At 40.7% G+C, this 12,726-nt stretch overlaps 1 pseudogene; it reads right to left on the reverse strand.

The window, feature by feature from the left end:
- Positions 1 to 300: 300 nt before the first annotated feature.
- Positions 301 to 1,422, reverse strand: LOC124976310 (nucleolin-like; annotated as a pseudogene).
- Positions 1,423 to 12,726: the final 11,304 nt, after the last annotated feature.

The raw sequence follows: 12,726 nt of genomic DNA on the forward strand, positions 1-12,726 counted from the left end.
CATGGCCTCTTTGGCAGCTTTGGCATCTTCCTCACTGTTGAAGTCTACAAAACCAAACCTCTTTGGAGGATCCAGTTTCCCCGGTCGGTGACTATCCTTGCATGGACAGAATCGTCAAATGATTCTTTTAAGGTTTCTTCGGTTGTATCTTCAGACAGACCTTTGACAAACAGAGTTTTCGATGGCTGGCTTCTTGCGTTAGGCAATCCCCTGGGTCCTTGCAACTCCAGCCTGATTGCTCTGCCCTCAATTTCCCTATTATTACAGGAATTTAAAGCAAACTCTGTAAATGCATACCCTTTAGATTTGCCATTTTGGTTTCTCTAGTTTAACTTCATTGCCAAAAAGTTTTAAACCAGTGAGTTTGAATCAGCAGATTCAAAATCCACATAGCCAAACTCCCTAGTCGTTCCAATTCTGACATCCACAGTAGCCAGATCATTTTTTGCAAACAGTTCACTGATACCAATTTTTAGTCCAGGAGCAGATTTGTTAGAATTCAGGTTTCCAACAAAGAGATTAAAAGATGTAGTTGGTTCTGTGCCTTCCACTTTCTGTTTCTTGGTTTCAGGGGCTACCTTCTGTTTGGCCATTTCCTTCTTTTGTTTTCCAGGTGCTTCTTTGACAAGGCTCTTCTTCTTCCTCCTCCTCCTCTTCATCATCCTCTCATCTTCCTCCTCCTCCTCCTCCTCCTCCTCCTCCTCCTCCTCCTCCTCCTCCTCTCCATTCTCCTCAGCCACACTCTTGGCTTTCTTTGGTACAGATTTTGCAGCAGCTTTCTTCCCTTGGTTGGTGTGATCTCCATAGCTTCTCCTTCAGAGTCATCTTCCTCCTCCTCGTCCTCTTCCTCATCATCTTCATCCTCTTCATCCTCATCCTCATCCTCTGAGGTAGGGACAGCAGCTGCTGCTTTCATCACTGCTGGTACAAATCCATCCTCCTCCTCCTCCTCCTCCTCTTCCTCGATATCCTCCTCCTCATCATCATCACTCTTCCTTCTTGGCATTCTTGCCATTTTTTGCCCCCTTGGCTGGGGTAACAACTCCCTTCTTACCAGGGGGCTGCTACCAATGCTTTGCCCAGAGTGGCTCCCTTCTTGCCAGGTGCTATAACTGCTTTGGCTGGTGTAACTGTCTTCTTGGCTGGTGTGGCTGCTGTCATTTTGCCTGGAGTGACAACTGCTTTCTTGGTAGGTGTGGTAATTGCCGCCTTTTTTGTTGGGGAAACTACCGCCTTCTTTGCTGGAGTTGTGGTAGCCTTCTTGCCTTTCTTCTGAGGGATGACAAACTCTTCTCCACTGCTGTCATTTTCTTCATCTTCTGACATTTCCTCATCTTCACTATCTTCTTCTACCTCCTTTGGTGGAGGAGCCTTTTTCTTGGGGTCACCTTGATTTTTACCAGCCTTTGCGAACTTCACCATGATGGCAGGTTATGACGGCTGAGTGTGTGGCAGGCGAGTGGCGCAGATGAACCTAGAGGACCTGAAGCGATGTCGATGGCGGCCCTCGCGTACTGAAGAAGTTGGAGCACGTATGCCTGGTGGCCAGCGATGGCTAGAGACTGAGGCCGGGTAATTTTTATCTTAGGCAATGATACCTTTTCTCCACGATCACGCCTTCAGAATTCAATGTCATGGCATCTCCATCAATCTTTGAATGCTTTTGCACTTTTATCGAATAAAGAAAAAGTCCCCAGAATTATTTGCACACACTTGTGCCTCTGTGGGGAACTGGGAGCAAGAAGGTTTCAGTCATTTCTGCCACAGTCTCTTACTTCCCAGGATAATCCTACCCAACAGGACCACCAAAAAGTGATGGGTAGAAATTATTTTGTAACAGTTGAGAGCCTTATAATCATGTAGTACCTTATTGTACAATATATTCTAATATACCTGGGGACACTTGGTACTCACCAAAGCAGAAAATGGAGCTGTCTTCAATAATGGTTGAAATCCCACCCTGAAAATCCATTTCAGAAAATGGTGGAAGAGTCATAAGCCCCTGTTAACAGCCAGGCTGCGCTTCAAAGCAAAGGATCTGGTGAAGGTAAATCTATTATTCTTATGACAGAAGGATGTTTGTTAAAATACACGATCCTTATAATATAAGGATTTTGTAGAAATCCTGTTTTGTTTTGTTTTGTTTTGTTTTTCTTCTTGACAATGAGTAGCTCAAAGTTTGTCTACCTGTGATTTCAGGGAAGGCACAGCAAGCAATTGTGTGTTTCCAATCAGCTGTTTCTGGTAAGATTTGGCCAGCCCACCCATCCCAAGAGCCCCCTCTTTTGCCAGTACTACAAGATTTGGAACATTTCCCAAAGCTAATTCTGGTGAGATGTGGGGAGTAACTGCTTCTTAGTTCACCTATGTCTGTTATATGAAGTAGGGAGGACAGTACTTTTTCTGACAGGTAGAAAATTCTATGCATGGAGAATGAACTTGAAATGTATCAGTGAACTGTTGGAGAGTGCTTACACAATTTAAATTAATAGAGCTGAAAACCCCCACTCAAGTATTTGTTCTCAAGTCCTCAAGATTATCTTTTTAATTTGAAAAGACACATTTTTTTTTCCTTAGAGTTAACTATGAGTATCAGTTTCCCAGGGCTGTGTTACAAACATTAGGAAGAGTGTTTAATTATGTTATGTTAGATTTAAATTTCAGTTTTAAAACAATAAAAAACATAACTGGAAGTAGAGTGTGGATATAACTTGGGTTTAAGAAAGGTTAATGAGAAAACTGCAAAATCCCACATCATAGTAAAAAGTTCCACAAAGACTCTGTTCTCTCTCACCCTACCCCCACTTTTTCTTGTTTAATCTTTGAAGGGTGTGATAGGATGATATTAAATGTGACCCATTATGCTCTCAAGAACTCCACCTGAAAATTAAATGTGCTTGTTTTTCAAAATCTACTTTGTTTTCTGCGTTCCCCACTATTATCTCTCGATAACTAAATTTCCTCTGCCACTAAGTCTCAGAATTGTAACTTAGGAGAGGAGTTAAGCCATGGCTTTAGCCATGCTTTATACTCTTCTTCACCCTGTGACCCAAATGTTGGATTAATGAGGACATATGGCCTGATCCTGCTGAAAAGGCCTTGGGGTCAGCCTTGCAGGCCAAACTGACACTTCCCCCTGGTGGTCCCCATTGTTCAGCCTCAGGGCCCTGGGAGATTACCAAGCCCTTCCTCGCAGGCAATTGTGTATCTGTCCTTGTATTGCAGTCTGTAAGTCATGGTGGGGTGATGTAAGAGAAATCAAAACCCACACAGAGAGAAGGGCTTGTCACTTCTATAGGTTCCTTTGGGGGACCTATACCAAAGCCTAAGCTTTGGTAATCAACAGCCCTGAGATATGGATGTAGGCCAGGTGGGCCTTCAAAAGCCTCGTCAGGGTATCTACACGCTTAATGACTGCCTGTTTATTTTCTGGACCAAAGATCACTACATATGCACATACAAGAGAACAGGTTTGACATCACAATGGACTGAGGAACAACTGGATCAATTAAGTCTGGAGGGAGATCTTGGGAGGGGGAGTCCAGCATCCAAGGGCCTCATTCTTTTTAGTGGTTGCTTCTTTCAATAATGTGGAATTTCTCCAAAGGGATACCAGAGCCTTGGGCAAATCACACTCTATATATCTCACCTGGATTCCTTGAGTGGAAAACCTCTTCAGCTTTATGAGTCTTCATGGTTTGCAAGATACTTTCACATCCATGAGCTTATGAATCTAGCACTATTTCTCCTATTTTGCAGATGAGAAAATGAAAGTCCCGACAGTCCAAATGGTTTGTCCAACATCCCACAACTTATAAGGGATGAAACTAGGTCTGGTTTTCAGATCTCCTGGTCTGGACCTCCTACTACTTCTCCTAGTTCCTTCCCACTCCTCTATTAAAAGAAGAGAAAAGAAAAGGGGCAGGAGTGCAGAACCCCTGGTTATACACCATTGCCTGTCTGAGGGTCTGATCCCATCCACAGCTTAGGGGATTTCTTCCAAGACCCCTCACTGAAGGGTCCTCCAGCCTGCTTGCCACAACAGGTATTGAGTGAGTACAAAGAGGGTGAAAGAGGCAACTAACTCTTTCCATGATAATTTTTGTTTCACATCATGATAATGTTCCAAGCTCTACACTAACCCTCTCACTATGAAACTGAACAAAACTATGTTTGGGCATTGGAATACAGCTCCAGACTTTGGCTCTGAAGAAAGGGAAATACACAGGTTGAGACCCATGATTGCCCCACCTTTCTACGTGAAGGCACTTTCCAGAACACAGTATAGAGAGGTGGAGACCAAATAGACCATGGTCTCACTGAGATGAGCAGTTAGAGATCAGAGTTTGGGCCTGCTGGAAAGACTGGAATATGAGGGGCAGGATGCTGAAGAAGATCAATTTGTGCAGGGAAAGAGCCCCACACATCTGCATAAAGATCCCCTTAAACCTTTGGCTAAATACCAACTTGCTTCTGTACAAAGCAAGACTGTATGAGATCTAGAAAAGAGCAATTGCTAGGGACTGTGAGCTAAATGGAAATTCCAGAGTTTGTGTACAATGAGTAGGTAGTAGAGGTTTAATAGCCAGGGCAGAGGGACATCAAGAACTGTCTCAGGCATTGAATCAAATCCCCTGAAAAGTTGCCTTCTTGAAAGTAGGAATAAACTAGCTCCAAAGTGAAGGGAACTCTAGATCCACAAGCTCCAAGGGATCAGAGAGATCTGTAAGGAATTTAACTGCCAGAACAACACCCAGAACTAAAAAAATTCAGGAATTCCCAGCACTCAAAAAATTCAGGAACTCAGGAGCATACAATCAAAAAGTTTCAGACATGAAAAGTAGTAGAAAAATGTGCCCCCTAATGAGAAGTAAAATGAGACTATAGAAACAGACCCAGAGGTGATGTCATTGTTAGCAGGCAAGGACTTTAAGACTGTTAACATAAATATATTCAAAGGTATTAAGAGAAACCTACCATAATTGGAAATAAGTGGGGAATCTCAAAAAAGAAATTGAAACTGTTAGTGATAAAAAAGGCGATCTCAGCCCCGCAGGGCACCAGGTTTCCAGTTGAGCTGCAATTTGCCCCAATGTGCACCTTTCTTTCATGATGGCTTACCGTACGATTCACTTCATCCCCTCTCTGCAGCCTTTCCAGATTTCCAGTGCTTCTTTTCCTTGTCCTTATTCCCTAAACAATACAGTATAACAACTGTCTACAAAGCATCTGCTTGCATCTACAACTGACTATTCTTTCAAAGACAAAATAAAGACATGAGTCAATCTAGAGAGTACCAAAAATGGGGTAAGAAGAGTTATGAAAGACATTCGTCACTTTCTCCTTTATATTGTAATATTTGTGTGTAGTACATCACAGTCAGTAGTCTAGCTCACAGATCCTGTCTGTATGAATCCTGGCTCCATTGCTTGCAATTTATGTGAAATAGGTGGGTTGTATTATAGGAGGTCCCATTATAAACAAAGTCCTATATTTCAGCATTCTAACCCAATAAAAGTTTATGTCTTTTGTATAAACGAAAACCAAAGGTCTCCCAGTCAGAAGTTGCTTTCCAAATGATCATTCAGGAGTCCAATTTCCTTCCATCTTGTAGATCCACCACCCCTAAAGTCCCAGACTCCTCTGATGGGTCCTCCACACACAGCAGATATGAGAAGAAAATATAAACAATGATGTAGGATTTTTTTATGACCACTTCTGCACACATTGGATTGATCAGAACTCAGTCATGTGGTCACCCTTATCTGCAAGGGCACCTGGGAAATACACTCTAGCTAAATGTTCAGGAGAAAGAAAACATGGGTATTAGTGATCACAGAGATCATGGTCTCATTGTAAAGACTTGGTGGAGTTACTTATCTCTAAGCCTCAGTTTCCTTGTCTATAAATAGGTGTAGGAATGATATGTTATTCATGGGTTTATTGTGGTGGCCACCTGAGTCAGTCCATGTGAAGCTATTAGCAGCTGACCTGGAACCAAGTAAATATAGAGTCTTGTGTATGTGTGTGTGTGTGTGTGTGTGTGTGTGTGTGTGTGTGAGTGTGTGGTGCTGGGGATTGAAACTAGGGCCTTGAGCATGCGAGGTAAGTACTATATCCACTGAACTATAATCCCAGCCCCGGAACCTAGTAAATATTGAGGAAATATTGACCACTACAATAATTATCACAACATCTACATTTAATTAATCTTTGTAGTCCCCATAGAATAGTTTCTAACCTTTGTGAACCTAGGCCAGGTCTGCTTTAACTTTTTGTCATTGTATTGTTTTTCAGTCAATAAATAGAAAAATAAGTATTATGCAGGAGTTGGCCTTAAATATATTTTCATAATAAAAGATACTTTCATTTAAAATGTTTAAGAACCACTGCCCTATAGGACCTAGAATGTTTTTTCTGCTCATAGTAGATAATTATTTCAGTCACACATCCATCCAGATTCCACATCATGGATCAAAACATTTTTTTAAAAATGCATCTATACTGGACATGATAGACTTTTTTCTTGTCATTATTCCCTAAACGATAGAGTATAACTATTTATATAGCATTCACATTGTAAATATACATTTCTACAGTCCTTATCTTTTTTCAGACACTTGTTGGCTAAAATTAATTGTCAATTCATTGTATTGAAAGTCATGTAGGAAGGAATTTGTGAATCCTGGTGCAAGTCCCTCTACAATTCATGACACTTGGTTTTCTTTGCTAATTGAAATTGGTCTGAATGGAAAGGGATCACTTACACACATACTCTCTCACCTCCCTAACAAACTCTCCCCAACTAAGTGTATGTATTGGTTGCTATTTTTAGTCTGAGCTGCCCTTTCTGACCTTCATTCCTCAATGAGCAGGGGCATATTCAGTGTTCATCCTGCTGCCATTCTCCATATCTGGAGTAGTTGAACTTTTGAGCCCAGGCTCCATAAACACGTGGTTGTAGGTATTCCTGGTTGAAACAGCAGAAGCTCAGGCCCCTTGGGTTCAGCCACCCAGAGACACAAGATACTCATTGCTGTTCTCTTTTCTTCTTTTCCCATACTGCCACTGCTTAAGTCACCCAGAAGGAAACAGAAAGTCATTTCCCTGACATTCTAATTCACACCCAGTCCAGAGATGATGGCACATTTCATTAAATGCATCAGATTCACTTCAATGTACATTGCACTTGATTACAATGCTAGGATTCCAGTTCTTGTTCTGTTCTTCATTTTCAAGGGCAAATTCAACCAACACTGATGTTACTAAAATCTGGGACCAATACTGAAAATACCTGCCATGATGATGTTTGCAGGTCAAGTGAAAGTGGTTTTTTTGTTTTTGTTTTTTGATTTTGGGGGATTTTTTTTGCACTTGCAAGATCACAATGTCTTTAATTAGAGATAAGATTTTGTGCTCCTATATTCATAAATATAGTTTATGCCAGCTTCCAAAAACAACAGATAATCAATTCCTACACCTCATGTTATCCCATCTTCTCTCTCAACCATTTCTGTAGCAATGCTAACAGGAAAATGATGTCATTAGAATTTCCATCTTAGTTCATGCAGCTATAACAAAAATACTGCACACTTGGTGGCATAAATGTCAGATTGTTTCTCACAATTCTGAAGACTGGGAAGTCTGAGATCAAGGTGCCAACCAGTTTACTTCCTGGTGAGGACCTGCTTCCTGTTTGTAGATGTCCACCTTCTTGCTATATCTTCACATGGTGGAGAGAGAAGGAAAGTTCTCTTCTACTCCTTGTAAGGGTATTAATCCCATCATGGAACTTCTACCTTCATGAGCTAATCTCACCCTAATTATATCAAAAGGACCCATCTCCTATACTATCATGTTGGAGATTAGTGTTTCAAATTTGTGGGGATGGGAGGAAGACAAACATTCAGATCACAGTATTTCACCCCTATTAAAATCTGTAGCTAATACAGATTGTATCTGCCATGCTGGCTCCATGCAGATGTTTGAAGGTAAAATGAAACTCTACATATAAAAGTGCACATTATCATTAATTAGAGACAAGATTGTGCTCACATTTCCTTAAATACAGACCTCACACCAGCTTCCATTATTAACTTGTAATCTATCAGCAAGTACCAATTTCTCATAGATGGCTGAAGACAATCATTTCTCCAGCAAGGCTTATAAGGAAAATTATCTATTTTCTTCTGTGTCCCCAATCAATTGTATAGTAATAATGGACAGTATCTAACACCATGTACCAAACCCCGCACTGTATCCTCATTAATCTGCATGCCAGATAATGATCACCACATCCACTTTACATAGGAGAAGGTGGAGGCTCAAATGCACACGGGCCATAAGAGGTCCAGTGGGGATTCAGACCGTCATCTGTTTCTCCAAAGACTTTGGTTTTAAACACTGCACAGTGCTAATGAGTAACAAAAAGAGGAAAGTCCTGGTCTAAGACAAGAAAAATAGAATTTGTGCTGCCCCAATCCCTGCCCCACTGTCTCTAACACAGTGACAGAATCCTGGCTAAAAGAATATTCAGGATGCCAACTTGCTAAGGTTTCAATCTCTCAGTATTATGTCTCTTGTGAAATTTCACTCTTATCAGCAAATCACCAAGAAGCAACAGCTGGAAAATTACAGATGTTAGAAATATCCTTAAGTTTGCTTTGGGCCTTTTTTTTAATAATGATGTGGATGGAGGAGAGATTGTTTTAGGAATCACTTAGAAAATCAGACAATAGAAGGAGCAACATATGCCAGAGATAACCAAGAGGGTAAAAACATCTGCCTATGAAATCATGTTACTAACAAAACGTGTGCATGGCCAAGCATGCCTCAACACAGAAGAGGGACTTTTGAGTCCTGCCCATGATGACATAACAATTTCTCCTTACATTTGCATGTGCCTGTTAAATTCATTTGAAAATGCAGACAGTTTCCTGCCATGGTACACCTGGCATTGTGGTAGAATAAAACAGGGAGATGTGTGATTGAGGAGCAAGTTCATGTTCATTGCATGGTCCCAGGGGCACCTGTTAAACAGAAAGGAAAATTACCCGTGCCAGGCAGTGTACCAGAAGCCCCCAAATGGGAGAGAATTTTAAATTCTCACAATAAACCTGCAGGGCAAGTATAATTATCCCCACAATGAAACTATGCCTTGGAAAAGTTAGATAATTTCCCAAGAATTAAAACTGGACCTTACAACTGTGTGATTCCAAAACCATATTCCTCTGACTACAGTACCTTGTGATTAAACAACCATATTATCCAGCAGGTGGATGCTATCAGATGCCATCAACAAATCTCTCAAAAACCCCAATGGAGGGTTAGGGTTGTGGCTCAGTGGTAGAGTGCTTGCCTAGCACAGGTAAGGCACTGGGTTCAATCCCCAGTACCACATAAAAATAAAGGTAAAAGAAATGTTAAAAAAAAAAAAGGTGAACTTATTAAAAAAAAAAAAAAATGGAGCCAGGTGTGGTGGCACACACCTGTAATCCCAGCAACTCAGGAGGCCGCAAGTTCAAACTCAGTCTCAGCAATTTAGCAAGACCCTAAGCAACATAGCAAGACCCTGTCTCCAAATAAAAAATAAAAATGGCTGGTGATATGACTCAGTGGTAAAGCACCCCCACACACAACGGGGTTTAATTCCCAGAACAAAAAAACAAACAGACAAACTCCAGTGGTTCACTAATGCATATAAGTGTGTTCATGGTCATGAGTCACTATCGGGCAGCCAAATTTAAAAAAGAAAAAAACTATTTAAATTAAACACACGCTTTTATGAGAGCCTGTTAAAATTCTGAAAATGAATTTAAAGAAAATAAAATCTAGTAACAGCAAAGCAAAGAAGGTGAAGAAAGCATTAAAAGTTTGTGAGAAGAAATAAAAGCAAGAATCAATAACTGTGATAGATTCAAACTAAAAAGCTTTCTCTCAGCAAAGGAAACTATCAGCAATGTGAAGAGAGAACCTACAGAGTGGGAGAAAATCTTTGCCACTCATACTTCAGATAGAGCACTAATTTCCAGAATATATAAAGAATTCAAAAAACTCTACACCAAGAATACAAATAATCCAATCAACAAATGGGCTAAGGAAATGAACAGACAATCACAGAAGAAGATATACAAGCAATCAACAGATATATGAAAAAATGTTCAACATCTCTAGTAATAAGAGAAATGCAAATCAAAACTACCCTAAGATTCCATTTCACCCCAATTAGAATGGCGGTTATCAAGAATACAAGCAATAATAGGTGTTGGAGAGGATGTGGGGAAAAAGGTACACTCATACATTGCTGGTGGGGCTGCAAATTAGTGCAGCCACTCTGGAAAGCAGTGTGGAGATTCCTCAGAAAGCTTGGAATGGAACCACCATTTGACCCAGCTATCCCACTCCTTGGCCTATACCCAAAGGACTTAAAATCAGCATACTACAGAGATGCAGCCACATCAATGTTCATAGCTGCTCAATTCACAATAACCAGATTGTGGAACCAACCTAGATGTCCTTCAATTGATGAATGAATAAAGAAACTGTGGTATATATATATACAATGGAATATTACTCAGCCATAAAGAATAATAAAATTATGGCATTTGGAGGTAAATGGATGAAATTGGAGAATATATGCTAAGTGAGATAAGCCAATCTGAAAAAAACCAAAGGATGAATGATCTCACTGATAAGTGGATGATGACACATAATGGAGGGGTGGGAGGGGGCAAGAATGGAGGAAGGAGGGACTGTATAGAGGGAAAAGAGGGGGGGGAGGGAAAAAATAACAGAATGAATCAAACACTATTACCCTATGTAAATGTATGATTACACAAATGGTATGCCTCTACTTCATGTACAAACAGAGAAACAAGATGTATCCCATTTGTTCACAATAAAAATAAATTAAAAAAAAAGTTTGTGAGATTTTACACATTTCTGAAACACAGGAAAAGGTGGGAGTGGGTTAGAGGAACTTCAGGCAAAAGCTTTGCAGGTGAGGTTGAGCTATGGGGGGGCCCACCTGCCTGACAGAACCCCACTTGGCCACAGGAACCTCATAGGCTGGAGGTAGACAGTCTTGGCCGGTGCAGGGACAAGACTGAACATTGAAGGAAGGAGGCATAATTACCAACCCAGGCTGCACTGTGGAATATCCCGAGAGCTTTGAGAAGCAACAGTGCCTGGATTCCACCCTGAGAGAGTTTATTTAATTGGTTTCATGTACAACCTGGATGCTGAGAGCTTTGAAAGCTTGAAAGGTGATTCTAATGTACAGCCAGGGCTAACAACTACTATTGTAAGGTCTTTGTAGAAACCAACAGGTTCCCTCCACAACCAGCAGCCAATGACTTCACCCTGAAGCCACAGGAGTCTACCTTAAGAGGTAGTGGGAAGGTAGAGGAAAAAAATTTCATTAGTCCTGTATTTGGCACTTTGGTGAATACCAAATAATCATGTAATCACAATAATATAAACACTAGATGTTGGTTTTAAAATGTAACCTTACACAGATGCACAAAGAATGATTTTAGAACAGAATATATAAACATTGTTAATATAATCAGTTTGACTATATCAAACTCATTGAACTCTCCCTGCACTGCTAAATTAGAAATCCCAAGGAATAAGACAATGCTAGGTACTTTTTAAAAATATTCTGATACACAAAGATAATAAAAAAAAACTTTATCAATTTTTTCTTCATAAATTATTTTCCAAAACAAGTATTTTAGTTTTCTTTTTCACTGTTGTGACTAAACCCAAACGGCACAACTGTAGAGGAGGAAAAGTTTATTTGAGTGCTCATAGTTTCAGAGGTCTTAGTCCTAGAAGGCAGACTCCAGGTCTCAACATGAGGCAGAACATCATGACAGAAGAGTGTGGCAGAGGGAAGCAGCTCACATGGTGATCAGGAAGCAGAAGGAGAGGTCTCCACTTGTCAGATACAAATATATACCCAAAACCATGCCCCAATTCCCATCTCCTCCAGTCACTCCCTACCACTTCAGTTACAACTCAGTTAATCCTTATCAGGGGATTAATTCACTGATTGGATTAAGACTCTTACAACCCAATCATTTCTCCTCTGAAACTTCTTGCATTAACTCACACATGAGCTTTTTGGAGGACACCTCACATCCAAACCATAATAATAAGTATTGTGGGAGTCTCTCTCAATTCTCTGCCCTTACTCAAGCACATCCCCCCAATCACAGGCACATATTGGTACAATCACATCCCAAATATCCCATGTCATCAGGTGAGTTGAGACCTTCCTCAGCTTGAGGATCACCCTTTCTTCCATCCACCATCATCTTTCTCCTGAAGGTCTCTCTCCTGACTACCCTTGAGCCAATTCTCACCTACAGATGTGTGGGTCTGACAGTGTGTTAGTCATCTTTTCATTGCTGTGATCAAAATACCTGATGAGAACAACTTCAGGGAGGAAATTTTATTTTGGCTCATGATTTCAGAGGATTCAATTCATAGTTAGGTGGTTCCAAGGCAAAAAAAATAAAATAAAATAAATGGCAGAGGGCATAGGGGAGGAAATCTTCTCGACTCATGGCAGTAGGGAAGCAGAGAGAAAGAGAAGGGATGGAGAAGAAGATAAACTCCCAGCAACCCACTTCCTCCAACTATGTCCCACCTCCCAGAAATCCATTCAGCCATCAGTGTATTAATCCACTGATGAGGTCAGAACTGACTAAAGGCTCCTCC

The sequence above is a fragment of the Sciurus carolinensis genome, chromosome 2 (assembly GCF_902686445.1).
Source record: "Sciurus carolinensis chromosome 2, mSciCar1.2, whole genome shotgun sequence".
NCBI lineage: Eukaryota > Metazoa > Chordata > Mammalia > Rodentia > Sciuridae > Sciurus > Sciurus carolinensis.